The 24737-nt window shown below is 36.6% G+C and overlaps 2 long non-coding RNA genes across 4 annotated transcripts; one reads left to right on the top strand and one right to left on the bottom strand.

Annotated features, from left to right (window-relative positions):
• The first annotated feature begins 1238 nt into the window (after positions 1-1238).
• On the top strand, positions 1239-17015 carry LOC116653416 (uncharacterized). 2 transcript variants are annotated; one of them, XR_004307200.2, is made up of 4 exons: positions 1239-1593; positions 8840-9054; positions 12832-12885; positions 13787-17015. It is a non-coding gene; the product is annotated as an uncharacterized LOC116653416 (long non-coding RNA). The 2 variants fall into 2 exon arrangements; XR_004307199.2 differs by having other exon boundaries at positions 8833-9054.
• Positions 7632-24130, bottom strand: LOC146761058 (uncharacterized). Of its 2 annotated transcripts, none has more exons than XR_014945340.1 (2): positions 23910-24130; positions 7632-8118 (listed from the first exon to the last, which is right to left on the bottom strand). It is a non-coding gene; the product is annotated as an uncharacterized LOC146761058 (long non-coding RNA). The 2 variants fall into 2 exon arrangements; XR_014945341.1 differs by lacking the exon at positions 23910-24130 and adding an exon at positions 11541-12083.
• Positions 24131-24737: the final 607 nt, after the last annotated feature.

Genomic DNA, 24737 nt, shown 5'->3' with positions numbered 1-24737 from the left:
ACAATACAAAATCCATTTTCTCTCGCTTATCGTGTACTTGGTTAGTTTTAGCATCTGCATGAAATTTGAAATTCTGTATGTTGTTTGTTTTAATGAACAAACAATTAATCTGTTGTTGCCACACCGCGTCACGCTTTTACTAATCATAGATTAACCACCACTACATTACATGTAGTACATGTACATTAATGTATTACATGTAATGTACATTACATGGCCTACATTAAAGCCAAGAACAAATCATGTAAAAGTTTTAAATAAAGTATTTAAATACTATTTTCTATTGTCATAGAAATGAAGAGAAGCTTCCATAGAAAATGAAGTTTAAACTGAAGCAAAGATGTTTTTTTCCACAAGCAAATATACACATCCATGTGTGATCTCAGTCTGCTTGTCTGTTATTTGCCACTGCTCTCTTTTGTTGAATTCTTTGGAAAAATGATTGTCAAAAAAAGCAGTTGTGTGTATATATATGTATACACAACTGCTTTTCTGACAATCATTTATATATATATTTATTTTATAAAATATTTTTATTTTATATTTTTATAAAATATTTTATTCATTTTATATAATATATGAAATGAATAATTTGAAAATTTTAGTAGTTCTTATCATAACCTTTTTACTTATCTTAGAATTTTCTTCTAAATGAAGTTATTGATTATATTTGAAGTAATTTTCCATGCTGGGTATTTCTTCTCTAGATCAATTAGTTTGTAATAATTTCTTTAATAAAAGCAATGGTATTCTGCAGTAGGAGGAAATAAATCTATCATAAACTGTTACAGAATAACATATCTACAAGAAAAGTTGAGTTTATGTTATTATTTAGAAGTCAACAGTTGTGTAGATGCAACTCACTTTTATTCTTATCTTAGCCTTGACTAATCAAAATATCCTTCATAGAGAAAGTTTAAAGGGAAAAGAAAAAAAAAAAAAGAATGTATAAACTCTTGTCTTCAGAGTCATCCTGCGGAAGGGAATGTCACAGTTAAATGCATAAGAAAATAATCCCCATTTTTAGTGTTGCGTTGGACTATCACCTCTAGGAATGAGAGGAGACAATGATGTACCATAATATGTGTATGCTAATATACTTCTCAGCATTATGGTAATGGATAAATTGATTTTCTTGTGTTTTGTACAAGAGGAGCAATGTAATTTTTGTCCTTATATAATGATAAAAAACAAGTTATTTGTCTCACTTTTGTGACTTTCATATTTCATTTGAATAATATGCAATGATCAGGGCTCTTTAGGAACTTGAAATCTATAGTAACACAGCAGATAGTGACATCTGAAAGTGACAGGAACGTTGACTGTTATCAGGGAACTTGGTAAATTTTAGACAGGCCAGAAAATAAATTCATTCCATTCTTGTGGGCTTTTTTTCTGTGACTAAACAAAGCATGTTTTATTTTTCCAGATTTGCAGCTCAGGCATACCTGTGCTGAAGACCTTAATAACCTTGGGAAAGGCCTTCGAACAATTCTGTGTGGCCTCAGACAAGGTTATTTCACAGAAACATCGATATCTTACTTTGAATTAATGAATGCCTTGCTTCATAATTCCAATGGCTCGTAAATGGAGGTAAGAAAACAACTGAGGCGTTCTGGTCTCATCTCTGGGTAATCTGGTACTGATCTCGTAGAGGAAGACTGAATTTCTATTTTGTGGATGTTTGTGGTTGGAGCTGAGGCAGAGGCAGGCTTCCAGAAATGGGGAAGTCTGAGAACAGCTGGAATACTGTTCCACAGATGCTTTGATAACATCCAGAAATATCTGTGATATGGCTGAAATGGTAGAGGGGTGATGAAACAATATTATGCACAGCTATTGCAGTCTTTTTTTGGTGTGGTTTTTTTTTTTTTCCTGGACCTCACCTTAACTTCTTGCTGAAGCAGAGCCTGGGGTTCTGCTGTTTCATAGCATTTCAAAAAGTAAAACATAGGATTAGACCTCAACATTAAAGGAAATATCTGAAAAACATCCAGCAGTCAACATGCAGGAAACATTTTAAAAATATAAACTTTGTAAATGCTATTTAAAATAACTTTAATTAAAACATTCTGTGAGCTAGATTTACCAGTATTCTTCCTTCAAAATGTTGTACTGGTGTTTGATATTTAAATTTAAATGCACAGTTGAGTGTAACAAATACATATACTTAACTGGCATAGTCCTATACAGCCAATTCAGTTTATAGTCCATGTCTGAAGCAAATATCTTCTTTTCCTCATGAGCTGAACAAAAATGGGGTAAAGCCTGTGAATTATGTGATCAATTTCAGTTCATTAGCCTCACTTTTCCTCTGACTTTTACCAGCATCCTTTCTGTGAACTGTTTTAATACCATTATTTAACAGTTATTGGCCTTCAGAAGGTTGAGTGGACAGTCACTTACATATGAATGAAAGAAGAGGCCAATATTTCTAACTTTTTTTATTTATGAATTATTTCAGCTAGCTATTCAGTCAGCTGTGGACCTTCCTGCTGAAGCAGACTAGCTCTACTTTTGCCTCGGCCCTTTCTCTACACTTACACCAAATTTACTCCATCTTTAATACTGGGATATATATCTGAAGCAATTTAGACATTTCTAATATTTCTAGAAGTCTACTGATTTAGAGAACTTAAGTTTTACTTCAGTTTCTATTGAAGTTTAAAAAAATAAAAAAGAATATGATTGGAAATTGAATATTTGTCAGCAGAGGAAGAGTTAAACGAAATAAACTTAAAAGGGATAAAATGTAAGCCACTGAAGTGTGTAAATACTGTAACCTGATGGAAATTCAGTTTGGTAGGTGTTATAAAAGCCAGCAAGCCAGTTGTGTTGCTATAATACACTGCCTAAGTTCTCATTTAAAGGTTTGGCCTGGGTCCTTGAGATCAGGTCCCAGGAGTCTATTTGATTCCACATCCAGATGCAGATGTAAGCCTGCATCTAATCAATACTTATATCAGTTTCCAAGAAAATACATCTAATTTCAGATTATGAAGTGTCTAAAACTATGTTTTACTGTGAACATAGAAAAGAGGGCTGTTAGTAGTGCACGGCATTAGAAGCAATACCTTTGCTGTTCACAGTAGTTTTACCTCTTGATGAGCATCATCACTGAAGTGTTGTTAACAGTCTACTTTGGGTCACACCTGGTTGCACCTCATCACACATCCCAGCAACCTTCCTATGCGTTTGGAAAATTTTGGAGTACGGCAGTGGGCTGAGAGTCAGCATGTTGCCACACAATCACATGTCACAGGAAACACTTTGGAGGAGGAGGCTCAGATTTTAATCATTGTGTGCTCTCCTGAAAGCAGTGATGGTTCTATATAACTCAGCAGAGCTCTGTGATGCACATCTCCCTCCCTTTCTCCCACAAGCATAAAGCTTTTGGGCAGGTTAAGATTGTGGCTTGGGGTAGGAAAAAAAGCAAATTTGCCTTAGTGGGCTTCTGCAGCTCTGAAGCAGACAGTGTAGTGCTGATGCTTGGCCTGACAGAGGTAAGTTTCCTTCGATCCCACCCTTGATGCTGGACTGCTGGCCTGTATCCTGCTTCCAGAGTTTGGCTAAGTATGTATATTTCCTGGAATATTTGTTATAATCTTAAAACAAAGGTCAGTGTAAGAAAGCAGGCTATGTATCAGTCCTTTTTCCTTCAGAATTAAAGCCTCTTTGTTAGCATTCAAGAACCTGAGAGTGTAAGATTTACTTTCCCTATCTTCAAAGCCTGTCCATTTGGCACATCCCCATGGCTCAGTGAGCTCTCCAGCTGACTAATCTCAAAGCAACTTTGGTAACTTACTTGCTGTCTGTCTCCTATAGCTGCTTGAACCACAACAAACTGTGCTCCACACCTTTGGAAAGAGATACAGTAATAGAGGAGAGGGAATTATATTTCATAATCTTGATGTGTCAATAGAAGCATCTGCATCTGTACTGGAGCTTGCAGGCTTTGAGCCAGTGGAGTATCAGCAGCTGGAACTGACTCCCACCAAAAATGCTAACCTCAGGTTGCAACAACTGCATCAAAACAAATGCTGGAAATCAGAGAGAGGCAGTTATTAAAATGACCTCTATTACCTGCCAGCTGTATGGCAGCACATGTTGTACCTTGCGCCATCTGTGGATAAAGCTTCACTGTAATTTAAAGTGTAAAAGCCATCATACTTTTCTGTCAGGAGTCAGGACTCCCCAGTGTACACTAATATGTAAAATGCTTTGTTGCTATGAGGTCCAATTGTATGTGCACATATGTCAGCCTTTACTGAGGCTCACTAAGTCATTGTCAGGCAGATGTTGTTTTGCCAGGTGTGCTTTTGTAAAGCTTACAGCTGGATAACTTCCCTCCAGAGTGGATACTAGAGGGAATATTTAAATTGGAGATGGGCAAGCCTCAAAGGGTTTAGAGGTTCAGTTAAATAAGCATCTAAAATTCTGGATACTTGTCTGAACCAAATCCAGCACCCCCAGAATAAGGCTGTATGGCAGAATGGAGTAGTTCAGTTGGAAGGGACCTACAATGATCATTGAGTCCAATTGCAGAATAGTTCAGGCTATTGTAGATCATATTGAGCAGTCCCTCTTGCAACTTTCTGTGTAAGAATCACAAAGACGGGTTTTTTTTCTCCCAAGATTAACACTTCCAATTTGCAGATTATTTAAAATCCGATTTTAGCAAGCTACAACATTTGATTTAATTTTGCATAAAGCTCTAGGTCAGTTTTATTTTTGTCTATCAATTTCCATGATGCTTAGTTTAAAAGAAAAGAAAAAACTGCTGAATTCTATTTTACTATTCCGAGTTTAATTTTGCTACATATTTTTGGCTGATTTTACTTTACTGGATTAAGTCTGCTGAAGTTCAGCTCAAGTAAGACCAAATACAACAGTGTAAAAAATGTAGAACATTTCAGTTGGTTAGGCATGCATTTGAACTTAAAATTAAAACAACAGGTAAGCTACAAGTGGTTTAAGATTTTGTTGTCAGCTCTGTTTGCAGCTGTGAAATTCTTTGTTAATCAGGATGGGAGGCTTGGGTGTGCATTCAGTGATTCACATATGATTCAGATATGTCACTAACCATACTGCTGTTATCTTACTTTTATGTTATTGTATGTATCATTCCCAGAAACATGAGTACTGAACTGTAATGCTTGGTTTGGTGACACTGAGTTAATTTTTTTAGGCCAGGGTTAACATTGTTTCTTAGAAGATTCATAAAGTGTTGTATTTATCTCTGGAATAAATCTATAAGGGCTGCTCTGAAAGAAGTGACTCCTATTATATTGGACATCCCGTTACATGTTGTTTCTGCATGACAGATGGCAGCAGAGGGGCATCTGACAGAATAGTACCTGACGTGAAAGTGTGTACAAAGCAAAGGTGTGACACTGAATCATTCCATGCAGAAAAAAATTCTCTCACTGATATTCACTGATGCTTTCTGAATGTTCATGGAGACCAAACATTGAATATGAGCACAGTGAGGTGATGGGTGGTGTGATTCAGCAGTGGTGAAAGCAAAGTGAAAGACAGGCCACCTTCTGGATGGCCATACAGATTTGAATGAGTGTGGCGTGCAAGCTCTTGATCATCACTGGCAAAAATACACAGCTAACGGTGGTGACTATGTTGAAAAATGGTGTTTTGTAGCTAAGAATTCATTCTATCAAATAATGCTATTGTACTCTTTGTTTCTGCTGTAATTTCTATGAAAAAAAAATATATAAGAGGCATTTCTTTCAAAGTGACCTATGTATTATGACAGTATGTGGGAAATGGGTAAAGATGTTTTAAATATTTTAAATATATAAAAATATCATATTATTAAATATTATTAAATATTAATTAAATATTATCAAATATTGTATTATTAAATGTTATTAATATTTTTTCAATCATCATCTTTTTCTGATGTTTTTCTCCTGATTATTAAGGCTTCTTCTATAAAATATATTGTGAATACAATAGTGAGATGGATTGTCCACTGCAAAAGCCTCTTCAAGAACTTCATGTCTAGTTCTTTTTCATTAACTACACTTTGTCAGAAAGGTAAGACAATTCAGTAAATACATAAGTATATATATATAAGTATATATATGTATGTGTGTGTGTGTGTGTATATACATATACATATATACTTATGTATTTACTGAATTGTCTATATATATATATACACATATGTATGCATAAACACAGTATTTGTCAAAGGTGATGGAATGACAACCATAGAAAATAACATGCTGAGTTCCTATACTGAAAAAAATGCAACTGTCATATTTTCTTCCATTACATAATAAGATATTTGCTGTTCTTTTTAGATCTGACCTTCATTTAAAATGATTAGCGAACTTTAAGATAAGATTATATTTTCAAATATAAAAGGTCTTTCCTTATGTCACTTCCTGACACTCTTCTTTAGCTGTCTTTAATATATATATATATATTCTATTTATATATATATTTGACCATTTATATAACTAGAATTGGAGATAAAACATCAAAAAGCTCTGTGAAGCTGAAAGACAGCTGATCAAATGCTGTTCAGTTTTTCTACCTGTATCTTAACTTAATGAGATGTTTTGTTTTTTAATTTTTTATTTTTAAACAACAACAAAAAAGCCACCACCAACAACAAAACGATCTGGTTTTCTGTCATTTATGTACAAAATATTCTGATTGACATAGAAATCCTGAGTAAAATTAATTGACATAATTTTTTTTTTCCTTGGAGTTTTCACTTTGATACTATCAGAAAAGCTATGGAAAATCTTGATCTCTTTTTACTGAATGTTTTGAGAAAACAAAACAAATCAGAACACAAAAAAAAAAACAAAAAACATGGGAACATAGTTAATTAGCTCAGAAATTACTTCAACCATAAATATCTGTGCACCTGCTAAAATAATTGTCTCCTGGTATTTTCCATAAAATACTCCTTTACTGTCTAAATCAGTGTAGGTAAATCAGCTGTCTTTTAAGTAGACCTGATAGCAATTAAACTTGATGAATAGCTGCTGCGATTCCGAGGTATTACTCTTTGTTTCTTTCAACCTTGGTATTAATATGAATTTTCGACCCAAACATGATGTTGTAAAACGTCATGGGATCTGAAGACAGCCAGAAGATATTCAAGACAAAATGAGTGTAGAGGTCATAGATACCCTTTTAAAAAGTTGAATAAAAATGAATCAAGGGCCAAGAAGATCAGACAAAAGAGCTTCATCTTCTCTTTAACCAGACTTGAGGGTTAGTCTTTGTCAAGCAGTGATAAAACAGATTAAATACACTGGCAGTGTGGCCAAGATGATTCAGATCTTTTCCTTGTGACAGATTCCTTGGATTTATGTTACATGCAACATTTTTGTTGAGATAAACTTAATTAAAGAATAGAACCCTACAGTTTAATCACGCCCGATAAGTGTAATTTGGCTTAAAATGCAACACAATGTAAAATCAGACCACTAGGGGTCCGAGTGCACAGTCAGTAGTGCATTATCGTACATCTACACAACCTCCAAAGAAGTTTAAAGGAAACACCTTGAGACTTGTGTGGATTTTTATTAACCCAGCACTGTGAATTGATGGGGTGCTGGTGAAAAACAAACATAGGGATAGAAAATATAAGGTCTGCTTCACACAAGAGCTCTTTATTGACAGTTTATGACATAGACTTGAGAATTTTAGCTTTTTGAGACTTTGTTCACCCTGTGAGGGCTTGTCTTGCCTTGTCATTCCATCTTTCTCCTCAGCATCGTTCTGAAAATTAACTGCGATCGCTGGAGACAATTGCACATTCTTCTTTCATGTCTTGACCTGTATTTCTGCCAGTTTCACTTTCTCAGTCTACCTGATGTAGATCTACCTCAGGCTTGTGTAAAATTAAATTTTACATCATCCATTTGCATCCCACCTCTTTTTAGACATTTATAAATGTTTATCAGACCACCCCCTCCCCACCCCATCCCCAGTCTTCTCTTCCCCAGGCTGAACAGATCCAGGTCACACAGCTTTTCCTCATGTGGGAGACACTCCAGGACCTTTATCATCTTTTTGTTCCTCCTCTGGACTCCTTCTAGGAGATCCCTGTCTTTTTTGAACTGAGGAGCCCAGAACCTGACAATGAAGCATAAATAAATAATGGAAAATCAGTTGAAAGTATAAATGCTCAGATTTGTTATAAGTGTGTATTTAATTTGTTAGTAAAGACAACTCTTTACTCTCAGTACTCCTTTGTATGTTATGTTTTGGTTTGTTTTTGTTCTAGGATTTTTTTTGGCGGCACATGAAAATAGTACTGTATACATCATTTGTGATACTTGTAGCTAAATACCTGGTGTCTAAAGCTGGTATGCCTAAGATAATAAGAAAAGTAAAGGTAGCACGTGGTATATTTTTACTACAATCAATACTTCAAATTCTGGTTATTTTTAGCAAAGGTCTTTCCTGATTCAGAAATCATTTGTGTACACCCAGTTGTACTGAATAGTTTGTTCCTCTGTGAACATGGTAAACCTTACTCTAAACTGTGTACATTTTTAGAATTCGTAGCATCCTTTGTCAAGGAGTTCCACAGCTAAGGTACCCAAATGCACAAATAACTCCTCCCGTCTCCTTTGATGTTCCTTATTTCTAATGTTCAAAGAAACAGTGAACAATTTATGTCCTTTCACCTTCTTCATGCTAGTCACAGTTTTATCTGTCTCTTTCATGTTGTGTCTCTCCCATTCTGTTCCTTCACCCCCACCCTTTTTTCCTTCTAACAGACTTTCTTTGCAGTCTGTTCCCCTTCTCTGAATACCTGCCATATCTATTCCATCTTTCTTTGAGATTCCAGGTGTCAGTTGGAATTGTGTTAGTATAACTAAGCAAAGAAGAGGATGAAGTAATCTGTAGAACCCTGTAATCCTAGTGTCCTCTGAAATGCATGAAAACCACCACAGTATAAAGATCTTCCAAAGAGCTGCAGCTGTGATACAGTAAACAAAGCACCAAGCAAGTTCAGAATTCTACTTTCTTTTGGTGTAATAAGCATCATTCTTTCATTTGCAGGTAAGTAGCACCCAATTTATCCAAACTTGGAAACACCAATAAGAGACAAAGAACCATTCTGTTCTAGAGTTTGATAAAGTGAATACTTGAACTGTCTGTAAAAAAATGTTTGGGTTATATAAGAGAATTATAAAATCAACCTTCATAGAACTTCCACGGTAGTCAATGCTATTTTTCATATCATACCATTCACTTCTGGATGGTGAAACAAAAGTGAACTCTGAGCCCAGTTGCTCTTTTTATAGGATGATATCTTGAGGGTTTTTCAGCTGCTAAGTGTCAGTATGTCCCAGGAACCCATAGGCACAACTGCTTTGATTTGCATGCTATTTAAATCACAAGAACGACCTTGCTTAGAGAATAGTTAGGCTCTCCAGACCATTTAATGTTACTGCTGCTCCTTTCTACTACATGCCTCAAAGGCATCAAAATTATCACGTGAGTAAATAATTGCTCAGTAGCTACTAAAAAAAAAAAATTTCCTGAGGCCTGAATTTGCAAATATAAGCAAAAGATAGGAGCTCAGAGTACAGAAAAGGAAAATCTAATGAAAATAGGAAGAATTTTACAAGTTTGAAATCAGGGATCCAGAGTCAATTTCATGTCAACTTCCATTTGCAGTACAACTGATAACTTTGCACTTTAAGGAACAATTATGCATTTTAGGAAATGAGTCTGATTGTTTTGCTGCAGAGGCCACACAGAAGATGGAACTTCATCACAGCATTTGTCTTTGGCCAAGTTGGCCTTTACCTAGTCACTTGTCTGTGTACACAACAGTTAATTCCTGAAGTATTTGAGATGCAAAACATTGTCGAGTAGCCTTCTGCTGCACTCTAAAAAGTGCCCTCATATTCTGAACCTGGAAGTTTTAGATCCAAGGAAGAATATGAGAAACTTGAATTCACTACTGTAGTGGAAGTGAAAGTCACAGCTTGAAACAGTGACTGAAGACCAAGTGGAAAGGCAGGGCCAACCCAGGGGAACTCAGGCATACCTGAGCGACCGGAAGGGGTAGAGACGGGATCCACGCCTTCCCAGACCTCATGTAAGGATTGACAGTGGAGGTAAGGGTATCTTGCTGCAGATCCTGTGTGCCTGAGGCCTTGCAAAGGTAAGCAGGTGCTTTCCATTGTTTCTGTGCCAACAGTTGTATTTAAGCAAGCCCTCACTTGCTGCAGCCTAGGACTCTTCTATTCTGCTGTCATTGCTGCACTTTCCATCATGTTACAGCATTACACACTACAAATATGAAAGAACCACTTTCATATTACCTAGAGTAATTAGTCCTTGGTCCTTAAAAATTGGAGAAGTGCCTTTTAAATTTCATAGCAAAAATACTCTGTATAACTCTAAGTATTGCAGAAAAGCAGCTGAATAATTTGAACTCAATTCCATACAGCTGGGCAGCATGGACATCAATACTGCAAAGCCAGCTGGCTTTATTGAGTTATGGTATGTGATTTTGAAGGATGTTCACATGAGATGTTAAACAAAGTTAGTATGAACAACTCAAGCAGTTTTCCAAGCACTGTTTTTAGTGGCCGAGAATGGATGTTTATAGCCTAACATCAGTTACATATATGATATTGGCTAATAAAAGGTATTGAAGAGCTTATTACAGCTAGAGAGAACTTAATCATTAGGAAAGTATTTCAAGTCATTAAAGAGAACATATGTGTCTTGGAAAACTTGATATGTAGAACTCAAGCAAAGAGAGGGGGAGAAACAACAATATTTTACTCATTAAATAACTCCTCTGATGTCTTCTTCTGAACTGTGTGTGGATACAGAGCAGTTCACGGAAAACACATTTACATTGGATTCCAGGAATTGGATTCTTTTAGTATTCTTTGGTGGAAAATGAAGGTTTGGCTGCTTACCAGATTATTTGCTGTATGATAAATGTAAAAGTTTTACTAGCTCTGATGGATTGTGGACAATCATTCCTGAGAAGTTTGATCATCACTGAGACTATTGCAAAAATTGAAGTGATGCTACTAGTTAAATAAATTGTGTAATTGAAATATCAGTTTATGAGAAAACAACTTTCAGCATGTTTTTTTTTTAATAGTGGATGACAATTTTGCTTACATGCCTCCACAGTTGTCAAGGTTTCTTAGAAATGACATGACAATGATGTATTTTTCAGGAGATTATTTGCTTTCAAGCTGAGTCTTCATTTATTGTGCTTAAAGTAGACTAATCTGGCAGAATCTTTATAGTCAACACAATTTCCAAATTTTATTTCTGTTTTGTAAAAGGCTTATACCTCCTTATTTTAGTGCTAAGGAAAGTTCCATGTTGTGTTAACTTTATTATTCCCATGTTTAATACTGCTGAGTGATACCAGGATTTCCATATCACTGTACAATGCCACAAAAATCTGGGCTGTCCATTCCAGAATCAGAATAATTTCATTCTCCTTTCATGCTAATTTCTGTCAATATGCTCTCCTAGACACTGTTACTTTTCAGTATACTTACTTCAGGATGGCAATCTATGCGCAATTCTAGCAATGCTGTCAGTATATGAGTTGCACTTTGAATCTTTGTTAAGGATTCCTTAGAAAGTGGAGGGCATGTGCTGAGAATTGTTTCTACCACTGGGACCATTGAAAGATTGTTTCTTTATTTAACTACCTTCTTTGACAAAATTGGGGAGTATTTTGCACGTCTCACCCTGAAAAAAAAAAAATAAATAAAAATAAAAATAAATGACTGAAATGGAAGTTATTGAGGAAGTAGAGGGAATGACTGGTTTTCTGACAGACATACAGACAAAAAACATAAGTTAATAAGACATTTCCGTAGGAAAATTCCAGGCTCTTTATCTCTTACTGAGTGAGTCACTTTTTCAGAAGAATGTTTGTGTTTTCTCTGTAAGCATTTAGGCTCTGTTATCCTCGTATCTCTCCTGAAAAGATTTACTGTCAAAGTGAGTTCAGTGGAAATTCATAGAGGAAAGAGGCACCCTAGGAGAGAGTGTTTTGTAGAGGAGACTGTATGTCTTCAGAGGAATGTTTTGCAAGATGCTGGCTGATCCTAGAAACACACAAAATTACCAACTCCTCTGTGTCGTGATAGTAAAGAATGCTAGATCACTGCACAGAGAAGTCAGTATGGTGTTTTACTTGTTTATTTTAAGTAGATTGCATAGATAGATCCTAGATCCAACCAGAGTTCAAGTAGGCTTTAAATGTTTCACTCTGGATCTTAGCACGTTACAGAGGAAAAATTCCAACAACAGTTAAATCCAATATATACACACACCTTTTATAATTCATGCAATTCAATTTTTCCAGTTTCCTCATTACACCTCAGATGAATTCTAACTACTACCCCCAGTGTTTCCAACACGGTTTTAGTCAAGCCAAACAAGGTAGAAGTATGTCTGGCATCCATGTGGCTTGGATTATCATCTTATGGCAGCATAGCTGACATAACTAAATTAATTTGACTTAAGAAATCAGAGAAGTCTTGAACTGTTGTCTTGTAGATGACAAACCAGTGCCTTATCAGCCAAGCTACTCAGATGCAGTCCACAGCACTCTTAAGTGTGATTTCATCTAAGTAATGTGTTGCTGAGTCTAACGTCAAATGAATCCATCACTATACAACCTCCCTTGATTAAAGGAACAGAAGAATAGACATATATGAACAATCATTGAAAAAGCTGTAGTATGTTTATGCTCAGCATTTTTCTAGAAATTTGAAAGTGATTTTATCATTAGGTCTTTAAGCTGAAACTGTTTTGTTTTGTTTTGTTTGTTTGCAGTCTATCTGAAGATAGAAAAGCAGACTCTACTATTCTTCCTTGAGGAAATAAATGGTAGGTCAATGCTGAAATCTATCCATTCATTCTACCAGGTTTATTAGAGAAATAGTATCCAAATCATACTAATTTAGTCCTGCATAAAACTTCAGTATTTTGCATTAGTTGGTCGCAGCCCAATTTATATATAATTAAAGTCACTTTAAATTGCCTATTCTTCTTCACATGTATTTGTTTAGGGAAACAAAGGACTTGTGTGAACCATGTTGTTTGAAGCCATAACCTTTGGAACTTTCTCTTGGCCTGTATTGCTTGAGGTTGCCAATGGTGTGCTTTTAAGAAAAAAGTTGCCACACAAATGCAGTACACCTCCTCAAGTGCTGACCTCTGGTCAACTGGGCAAAGTGCTCAGATGCTATAGGTCAAAACCTCATTTAGCATCAGAAATAAAGATTTCTTTGACCTGCAAACACTTCTTAATATGTAAACCACTCTTTAGTGTCACATCTTTCCCATGCCAAACCTTTAACTCTTTTGATTGACATTTACAGTTACATTTTCCAAAAGCATCTGCTGAAATCTTTTATCTTGCTGTAGTTTCTACTTGTCTGTCACTTTTCACAATGTTTAATATATTCCCATTTTACTTGAAGTCATTTAACATCAAATATGTTAAGTTAATGCTTCTTGCTCTCTGAGGCTCTTAGTTCCACTAGTATAGGATGGATCTTAGTCCTGTAACAGTTCAAAGCATAGCAGACATATCAAGCATTATAACATCTCTGAATGAAAAACAACTGCATTCTAGTTTAAAAAGGAAAATGTAAACAGCAGTAGCACAATTCCCTTATCCAAAACCGAACATTCCAGAAATAAAATTATCAAAATAATTTTTGGACATTGCATAGAGATAAATGAAACTGTTTTGTTGTTTTTGGTTGTTTGTTTAATTTTGCAGGCTAATCAGAATTTGTTTTTTAATTATTAACAACGCTGCCAATGATTATGAATTTGAAAGCCAATTCAGAAATACTGGATCTTATCTGGTATCAGATGAACACTACATGAATACATTACAGTGAGTATCGAAAACTCTGTTTCAAAGGTATTGAGAGTCATCAAGACTTTTTACATATGTAAATTGGAAATCTAGACCTAAAAATATATTATTCTTTATTTACACATACAAGCCAGGCATTTAGCCACATACAAGACAGTGATTTAAATAATTTGTTTCTGTAAATGTGATGTATTACATTTCTCTTGCTTGTGATTTTTATTTTTATTTTATTTTTGAATTCTTGGTCATATTCCCATTTCCTTGCACAGAAAGGGTTTGATAAACAGATTACATCTCCCATTGGAGTTCAGCACATCTTTAATTACTACCAGATCTTGAAATATTTTCAGAAGATTCCCATTAGAAAGATCAAGAATCATTTCCATCCCAGTTCTCCAAAGGAAATTTTGAGCAGACACTCTCACCAGTAGTAACATTGACACATTAACTTTCTTCAGCCACCTCGCTCAGACTACTTAGTCTGGCTCCACCATGGCTGGAAGCCTTAATCAGATATCATACTAACGAAAGCTATGTCAGTAATGATGTCAGATGAATGGTGGTCACATGGCAACAGTCTCATTTGAAGCAAACAGTGCCACACTTGTTTTTGGGCTACTTTATGACTCGGATGAAAAATGACTTTGTTCACAACGAAACACCACTAAAGTATGAGCTGTTACTGTAGGATTTTAGCACGTCTACTATTTTCTCAACATTCTTTTAATATACCTAGCTGGACAAATAGTGTAAATATCATTAAACTACACATATTATCAAGCTCATCAATCAGCATGCAAGCTAAGTAGATGAAAGCTTGGCAATCCTTTCTGGCATTTCAAATCCTCAATAAAATAGAATGATGGAAAGTGTATGAAGGAGAAAATATTTTAATTTTGCCCTCTAAATTGGCTTATACCAGATTTACTCATTTGTAGAATAGGGGAACTCAGTCACCTCTCCTGAAAATGTGTTTTTCCTGTCCCTGATGGGGATGGTAGGAGGCTGCACAGATGCTTGGAGAGCAGGATAACAAAGCTGAACACAAAAGAGGCATATGCTTTCTGGCATCATTCACACTGCAACAAAACAGAAGCCTCAGAATCTCGGCGCATTTTATTTAGACTCTTACTCCTCTGGCTTCTGAGGTCTCTTCCTATTTTCAATATGCATTTAGCAGCATTTTTACTCCCAGCACACAGATCGCAGACAAGAATGATTCTTTCACTGCAAAACACATCCTTTTCTCAGGGAACCTAACTTGCCTGGGAAGTGAGTGACAACTTGGAACGTAGCTTCTCTGAAAATCAAACATCATATGACTGGCCATTGAGCCATGCTTAGAGAAGGCAGACATCAGCAAACTACCAGAGATTAAGGTAATGGAGAAAATTTGCAAGTTGCCACATCCTGAGGCACACAGCTACATTTTCCTACAGCTGTTACTCTGACTGCAATCTCATGATCAGCTTAAGATAATGGGCTGCCACTGATGTTGAAGAGTAAAGTCCCCATGTCCCTGCTGACTGCTCCTCACCTGGCTCCACCACCCCATCCACAGCAAGTAACATGGAAGGTTGCAGAAGAAACTGGCACAGGTTTTGCACAGATGCTTGTGTGACCACTGAGGGTAAGGGTGCCAGGCTGACAGACAAAATGCCTGAGAAGTAGGGAAAGCAGGACTGCATCTCTCACTGACATCATTGGTTTACATGTTTTAAATTCATCATGAAGCTGTGTTGTCGGCTTGTAGTGAGAGTCTTAAATCCAGATGGGGTCACAGACCTCTCTGCTTGGTCTGTAGCGTCTCTTCCATTTAAACTTACTAATCAGGAAGGTGGTTTAAAAATGTGTTTATCCAACCAAAGAGCAGGAATAATGACAAAGAACAAACTGAAGCTAACAAACCCCAGAATTTAAAACATGGAGTGATCAGAAAAACAAAACAAAACAAAAAAGAAAAATAGAAAAAAAAAGAAAAAAAAAAGGAATATTTCAGTAAATCTGTATTAAAGATGAATCTGTGGAAATCAAGAACCCTCAAGAAGAACACAAGAAAAAATGTTTAGATACTAGCTAAGAGTTATTCAATTATTCCTAACTGCTAATATGAGAACATGAACTAGGAATGTCTGCTATAGAATATTTTACTCATAAGGTAAAATTAGCAGAATTTTAACTAGTTCATAACCCTGGAGCTGTGCCGCCCTAGTCTTTAGATTAACACAGAAAGTCTGGAAGAGCTATCTTGATGCAAGTTTCCATCACTACAATAGATTCTGGACACAAATTGTGTATCATTCATATAGTCAGGACTTAAGTGCTGCTATTATTTTCTGTTCTTTCTGGCACCACTTAGCAAGTTCCAAATGAATGAATTCTCTATTCATAGATACATACTGGGGAAAGAAAAAAAAAAAAAAAAAAAAAAAAAAAGCATACTCCCTGAATTGAAAAATAGCTTTTCTTACCTTCCTCTCAGCTCCTCTGAAATATATGAAGTCCTCAGGAAAATGCACTGATTTCACATTTCTGACACAAATTTGCTGTATTTTTGTCAGGCATTCATTTTTCATTTACATTTTACCTGCTTTATAAAGATGTGAGCCTTTCTAAAGCCCCAAATGACCAGTTCTTCCAAGTGTAGAAGGTACTTCAGTGAGATGTGTGTTGGGACTACTGATCATAACAGTATCCCAAGGCACAAGATGGCCAATGGCCCAACAAAATAGGAGTCCAAGATAACTTTTGTAGTGATTTTTTGAGGGGCTGAGAAAAGAACTGTAGAAATCAGGAAAAAAGATGAACTAGCAGAAAGATAGAAGTGATATCCTACTTAGAAGAGTTCAAAGAAGTCTTAAGAAGGGATGATGACACAACTATCATCTGAAAACAGACCAAGACAGTTAAAACATCCAAACCATATAAGCTTTGAAAGGTTGTGATCCTGTGTGAGACAAGGAAGATGACTTTCAACTTATCGAGGTTTGTTTCCTGCTTATACTCACAGATGCCTACGGTCAACAGAACACCAAAGACTTTCTATTTAAAGCTAAATCATCAGAATCTCCTAAATAAAATGTTTTGTCATCAGTTTTGGATCTTAACTCTAATACTTGGTTGTATTTGGCAGTGTTAATGGAATGAGCTGCATTTGACAATTAAAAAAGGCTAGAGTAACCACATAAGGAGCCAGGATAACCATAATCAGGGCAAACCAAAGGTTTAAACTAGCACAGCAGACAGTGGCAGGTCTCTAGTAAAAAGCATAAGAACAGCCATGCACATAATAATATTTTTCCATCTTCCATTAAAAAGATTTCTATACTAAGCAGATAAAAGACAGCAGAACTTAGTGCATTGATGCAGATGGAAGTAAAAAAGGCTACCATGAATATGCCTTATATTGTCTGCTCTAGATGCATTTTGTATACCCCACTTGCACTTTCAAAAGTGCTATTGCTAATGAAGGTTAACGGAATTATATGCTGTGTGTATATATATATGTATGTATGTGTGTGTGTAGAGACATTTGTTTCTTTTTCCTTCTAAGAAGAATATAACAGACTTGAAATTAGGCTTATGCTTATACAGTTAAAAATACATGGAGTATTACTGATTAACATGAGCATTATTATACACATGTTTTACGTGATCATTGGCTGTTCCCCTCAACCAGTACACCAAACAAAAATTGTCTTTTAATGGAAGAATACTGTACAGAGACCAAAATAGAAACTGCTAAAACAAACAAGATAATTATCTAAATTTTATAATATCAGTCATAAAACGTCTGCCTTTTCCCTTTATGAGGTTCATAGATTAAATTTAGGGCAGATGTTTCATGTAATTTACTCAGAAAACAGGAAAATTATTTAAAAAAACTCATAAAGCCTACAAAAACACAACCGAAACTAATCTAAAACATATGCAGTCTACAGGTTACAAGGAAAAGTTTGTTATTCCTCAAGCTACGGATGGGGATGCTTAAGCGATAAAACTATCTCTATCACACATTTTATAGTATCAGATATCCTGAACTGCTTTGGACAAGCAGAGGCCCCTCTAAATTTAGGGTGCATGAGGTAGCTCTGGCTGTTTTCCAAAAGGCAAACTAAGAGAAATGCAAACCCTGCTCCTCAGTGCACTGAAGTTAATCTATTATCTCTGATAATAGAGAAGAACATGCTGCAGTGCAAACACTGTGAAAAAATACTGCTTAGAAGTATCACGTTACCAATCTGTACACTGTAAAAGTGGGAATAAGAGCAGGTGCAATGCCTTTAGTACTTCAAAGAGAAACAACATCATCAGTGTTAAGAGAGACTGAAATCGGCTTCTCTTTAAATGAGTTATCTATGGCCAGGCAAACCGAATTTGGGGGCAATCTTCGCAGATATTTTGAAAGATGTTATTCTCCCTCCAGTATGAAATGCAAACACATCGAAGCCTCAGAATGTTAATAACCTTTGTTATGACAAAAAGCTTGCAATTTTCAGGACAGTTCTGAAAATATATATATGTACCATGTGTCTGTATGTTTTTAGATCCAGTTTTTGGAGTGTGAGACTTGTCACACTTGTGTGCCCCAGTGGCGCAGTGGTAGAAGTGCCGCTCTGCTACACAGAGGCTCGAATCCCGGGGGTTGGACTCAATGATCTCTAAGGCCCCTTCCAACCCGCACGAGACTATTACTATTACTATTACATAGAAAGCAACAGAAGTGTATCTTTCCAGTCTGTAATGAGAAAGGTATTTCTCCCTATAGTGCTGGTTAATATGCTTGATGAGAGCATGAAAAGGAACTACACCACTAGATTTAACTGAAGGCCTCACTGATGTCCCCATAAATAAATTACCAAACAGACAAAAATAAAATAAAATAAAATAAAATAAAATAAAATAAAATAAAATAAAATAAAATAAAATAAAATAAAATAAAAATAATAATCTAAATGTATTCAATTTAACTTATCAGAAACTGTGAAAATGCAGAATCCATGTATCCATTAATTTTATATAATAAATATTTAGTTTTATAAAATAAATAAATAAAATAAAAACTTTTACACATGTACAAAATGTACAAATAAGACCTAGACATCAAAATCTCTAGCCTACTTTGATTATAGGGTTTTAGGGTCATAAGAGAAGGAATAAAATGTTCTAAGCCCAACTTCATGCTCAAAAAATACCCAAAACAGGAAAAAATCAATTTCTTGATCCCCAGTACTCAGAGAGATGTGGTACCTCCCTTTTTCCAGCCTAAATCCAACCCTGCCTCAGGACCAGATCAGTTGAAGAACAAATCCCTATGGTGCCGGGTCTGAATAATTTCTGTGTAGCAAAGCTTTCCTTTCCAAGAGTTTACCCCTTTACACACTGTTCCCACTGGCAACACATCACAGCCTGTTTTTGTGCATGCGATAAAGAGGATTTGGCATTGTAAATGCATACTGTGTGAGAGATACTGAATGAAAGTAGCAAAGGAATGGATGAAAGCTTCTAAGTGTTGCCTAGCCATCCTGTGTTTCATCTGAGAAATACCAGTCACCCACAGACAGAACAGCAAACAAGTCCATCTAAGAATCGAGGTTGTAGAAATTAACTCAATGAACTAGTATGTGCTATTTGATGCCCTTTTATGGACCAGAGTTCCCTTGAAGGGAAATCTTCACACACCAAATATTAAAGAAAATGTTTTCAAATGTGTCAGCATAATAAAAGCTGTGGGACAGGTCCTCGTGCCGAACACATCAGACTACAACAACGCAGGGAAAAAAGCATAAACATTTTTGATGAGTAGTATTAAAGCAGTGCTAGACAAACGAACCCAAATACCTGGTCTGAGATAGAAGAAACAGCAAGTTCACTTTGATGAGGCTAAAACACATGATCTCAAATAGATATGGCCAGAGCTTCAAAAAAAACTTCAAAAATAGTTTGCCTAATTCTCATGTCAGTTCTTCCACAGGCCGTAAATAAGGTTCAAAGAGTAATAAAACCAGGCAGCAGACATCAAATGCATGCAGTAGTAGAGTAGCCCTAGTAAAAGTGTATCGCCACTCTTCCTCCACACTGAAAAATTAGCAAATGCTTTGTTCATACCCAAGTAGGTGTACACGTACACACACTTCTGAACACTTATATAGTTTATTAGGTACTGCATCTACAGACACTAAAGTTTTGTAAACATTTTCATTTCACAATTGTTAGTGGTAAAGGGAATATTTGTGGTACATGGTCACTAAGCAAACAGTGAAAATACTTTTACGGTGAATATAAACAGTTTTATAGAGTATCAGAGAGCAAGAGGAAGCTGCAAATATAGAGCACCAGCACCTGTTCTGGGGCAAGGCAGCTGCTCAGGATCCAGCTAGGAGCAAACAGTACTTGGGCAAACAAGCAGGTGTGGGGATGTGTAATGGAATACAACCTAAAAAATAGCTAAACTCATAAATGGATGGGAAGGATTGTTTATCTTTATTTATATTTATTTTTATAATAATTGGCTATGGGCCTCAAAAATGTTCCTGGATAATCACTTGAAGAAAGCACTGTATTTATTTTGGTGTTATTGACACTCTTTCTCAATCCACTTTCCATGAATGTTTGGATTGCTGGTAAGAAAGCTTGGGAAAAAGAGAACACAAAACTTATACAAGAACATATGACATTTCCAAACTATACATGTATTATAAGATCCAAATTCTAAGGGACACATTCGTACCTCCACAAAAATAAATAATAAAACTACTAGGAAACTCTACATTCAGACAAATTTATTTATGAACACCAAGGTTATGTTTGAAAAAGAATGTTCAGCAAATACATGGGAAATCAAATATTTTGGAGAGCAGCCATGGTGGTTTGTGGAAAATTTATCAGTAATTTGAAATTAAAAAACAAAAAAGAACAAAAAGACACTCATAAAATTTCTTACTCAGCTGCAGTCAAATTAGGTTCTTATGTTGCTGCCATGGCTGCCCTCTCAAGTATACGGTCCCTTTCTGGAGCTCACTAGGGTGTTATTGCCAACAGTATATTTTTATGACAACTAATGACTACACCTTGTTTTCATACTCAGAAGCATAATCATGTGCAAGTAGTGTTACCAATTTTGATTAGTCTGCCTTCACCTTGAGTGTCTTACAATGTCTGTGTTCCTCTGCTCAGAGCAGGACTATGGCTTGCTTGAAGCCTCAGGCTCCTCAGCCTCTCCTCACCAGTGAGTTTCCATAAATGCTTCTGTTTTAACTATCAGTAGATTTCCTTCTGTGACAACCAGAAGTAAATGTGTTACATGTTCTCCAGACAGCTGCTGTAATTTATTGTGGAAATCAAACTCAGCAGTATCAGTGCTCCTCTACAAGTAGCAGAATGTTACTGTACTAACTGGAAAGAAAATTGATTCTTAACTTCAGCTGAGCTGAAGAGAATGGGTACAAGAGTGACTTTTGAGTGAATATGTGCAGTGTACCTACACATAGATTAGTTCAGTTGGTCATTCTGGCTATGTTCAAAGAAGAGGTGCAGTTCTCTTAGACCAGCATGTGCCCCAAGAACAGCAGATCCAGAGCATCCCTCAGTAGGACTGAGAGAGAAAAATAAGCCTTTGATCCACTCTTAAACTGTGAGCTGAAGCTTTTATCAAGCTTGCAATCTACCTTAGTTTTTGACAAGACCGAAAGAGCTTGTTGAATCTGACTGATTTCTATGTTCACTTGTGCAGCAAAACTGCCTTTATCATTTTAATATATTTGTGCTTTTGTTTTTTCTATTCATGTCTTGAACACAAAGTACTTGTAGTTGTGATAAACTATTTCACTGTGTGAAATGCCTTTTGGGGCTTCCTTGGAAATGACTTTTAGAAAAACCCAAGATTCATGACTGTGATCAAGAAAAGAAACAGCAATAGTACCTTCCACCATTAGTGTCTGTGCATCATGTGCAACAAATGACCAGCACACTCCATTGCTGACATGTCTGGATAGCAGCCACATTTCTGTCAAACTTCAATGGTTATCCTTGGCCTACCAGCTTGGCAATACCAGACTCAGACATTTTGGGATGGTTCCTGTCATGTTCCAGTCTGGAGAGTGGTTGCCCACCACTTCCTTTCTTTCAGATTAAGAAAATAGATTGGATGTGGGCATCATTAACAACATTGAAGAGACTTCAGCCTGGGCTTCCTTGAATTAATCATTAACTGCTGTCTTCCTGCCAATCACCTATTTCTCAGTAATCAACAGTACTTGAAAACAGGTATGGAGTAACCCCAACCACAGAATTACAAAACACTAATCCTGCACTGAATCAGCACCAGATAAACATTCTATTACCATACTTGCTAACTGCCTTATTCTCTTGTTTAAAAGAATATAACTATCAATAATGCTTCATTCAGTATGTGTGTATATAATAATGTATACGAGGCCATTATTACAGTGTTCACTGTGGAAATAATGCAGTCATACAAAAGACACATTGCTCAAAATAAAACCTAAGATAAATAAAGGAAGCTATAAAATGCTCTGCTGGGCCCACTGCTGGACCTATTTAAAGTCAATGGCAGAGTTCCCACTGACCTCAAGCAGGAACTAGCTTCTTTTTTTCTCGCTAGTTTTGTTTAGGAATAATATAATGACAGCCTGGAAAGGTAGGATGAAGTATTTGGGGATAGAGACAAAAACTGGAATAAAGGAAAAAGAGATAGAAGTTTATGAGGGATACGAGAAAAATGTATTTTTAACACTTTACATGGGATGTAACAAGATTTTCTTAGGGCTTTTTATTTCAGATTTTCCATGTTCTGGTTGTGTCAGAATACTTCTAGTATTTCAGTGCTTACATTTTACTCCCAGTTCTTTCCGCTCTCTTCTCTGTGGGCATTTCTATTGGCCTCCAAAGGCACGCATTTCTTCTCAGAGCAAAAAATGTGTTTGCTATTAAATATAATGTGTAAAATCTTACAATGCTTTCAGAAAAATAACGCTCACCTCCAAAATGAGGAGAAAATGGTACATAATCATGCATATAATTCACAACATTTATTTCCCCAGTAATTAATGTTGTCAGATTTTTCCTCCACCGACTAGTCATAACTGAGGCGCGCAGAGCTAAAGGGCAAACTCACCACTGACATAAATGGCAGCCACAGCCGCTCCACCAAAGCCATCTCCAATTAAGCCAACCATTACATCTGCTTCAAAGTATGTAATACCTTTCATAAGACAGAAGCAAGCCTAGGAAACACTGAGCACTTCTACTAATGCTGTTTTTTGCCCATTCCCTGCCCTTGCCCAGAGCCACTGGGTTTGCACTGAGGGCGGCTGGAGCACATGTCCTGTTTACCCTCACAATTAAGGGAGCGGGGCTGGGCAAGAGAAACCAAAGAGCCTGCTGCACTTAAAGAGCTAAGGGGAGGTGATAACAGCCTCCACTCCGTTCAGGCTGGCTGCCCAGCTTTACTGAAAATGTAGTGATAGATAAAACATAAATCAACATCCTTATCATCCTGGCTTCCTTGCCTGCCAAATGGGGGTTTCATTTATCAGCGACCTGCAGGCCCACTGGCGGCCCTTACACTTACAGCTGGTCAGTGGAGCGGGCCTGGGTAGGAGCTAAATGGCTGCTCTAAAAGGCGCTGGTGTAAACAACCCAGTGAAGGGCTTCCTTGAACTGCTGGTTACCTGAGTGCGATCCATCTCCCTCATGCACTGCCCCAAGAGGAGCAGCGTCGCCTGTGTCTGGGAAAGAAAACAAACAAAAAGCACCCTGCGCAGCCAGGCTTGTGAACACCATAAGCCCCCAGAAAGGCTGGGCTGTAAGGAGAGGGCTTGGGAAGGGGAAAAAGGCCTCAAGAAGAAAAAGCCCCTGTAAGCAGTGGCAGTGCACCCAAAGGTTTCAGCCTATTTGCTCCAATGTCACACAGGGCCTATTGTAGAAATTGTGAGGTCACATTTTCCAAGGGCTCCAATGTCACCAAGAGAAGACCACATGCAGAGTGGGTTGGTCTTACCTTGCAAGCCAGCAGTCTGCTTTAAGAGTGGGTTGTACAACAAGCAGGGATTTCAGAAGCATTTGTCCCAGTTCATGACATCATGGGTAGATTTGTGCATTAATCTCAGCTCAGAAAATAGGAACCAATTAAATCAGGCCATGGTGATGGGGAGGGTGGGAATCCAGATAGTGGAGTGTTCCAGTTTTCATAGCTATGGGTAGGCACTGACATCATCTCCCCTTACAAACACTTAGCAAAGATGAAATTAGTCTTTGGATCTCAGTTTATTTCTGCACTGAGATCTACTGTGGTAGATAAGTTCCCAAGAATTTGAAGTGAGGCAACTGTGGCAGTTTATGTCACTATCAAAAAGTGTCGAATGCAGGTGGGCTTGACAGATACTAACTCAAGAGTTGCTTATCATATTAACTAAATGTGAATTAATTCTAAAATTATTTTTGTCTTTCCAGTCACCGTAGCATTTGGCTGTAGAAAGATGGAAGTCAAGCTTTATTTCATTTAGGAAGCAAATTACTCTGTATCTTTTTGGATTTAGGAAGCCACAGCTTCTGGTAACAGCTCCACGGATAAGCTATTCAGAGTAGAGGCATTTTGTAAGGAGAAAAAGACACCACATCACTGCCTATGTCACTGTCATGCAAGAAAATGATGCACAATATTATATACATCTAAGCCAAACCTCCTTACTGAATAAGAAGATATATTTTATAATGAGATTTTTGCTTGATAATTCTTTTTGCAAAGAAAATTACTCTAAATTTATTCAAATCAATGAAATTTAAAGAAATAAATCTTTTCCTTGTGATGGGTTCAGACTTGCACATT

The sequence above is a fragment of the Coturnix japonica genome, chromosome 4, assembly GCF_054131305.1.
Source record: "Coturnix japonica strain WE chromosome 4, WE-NBRP24, whole genome shotgun sequence".
In the NCBI taxonomy this organism is placed as follows: domain Eukaryota; kingdom Metazoa; phylum Chordata; class Aves; order Galliformes; family Phasianidae; genus Coturnix; species Coturnix japonica.
The sequence above is the reverse complement of the archived record's forward strand: the minus strand, read 5'-3'. Positions and strand labels throughout refer to the sequence as shown.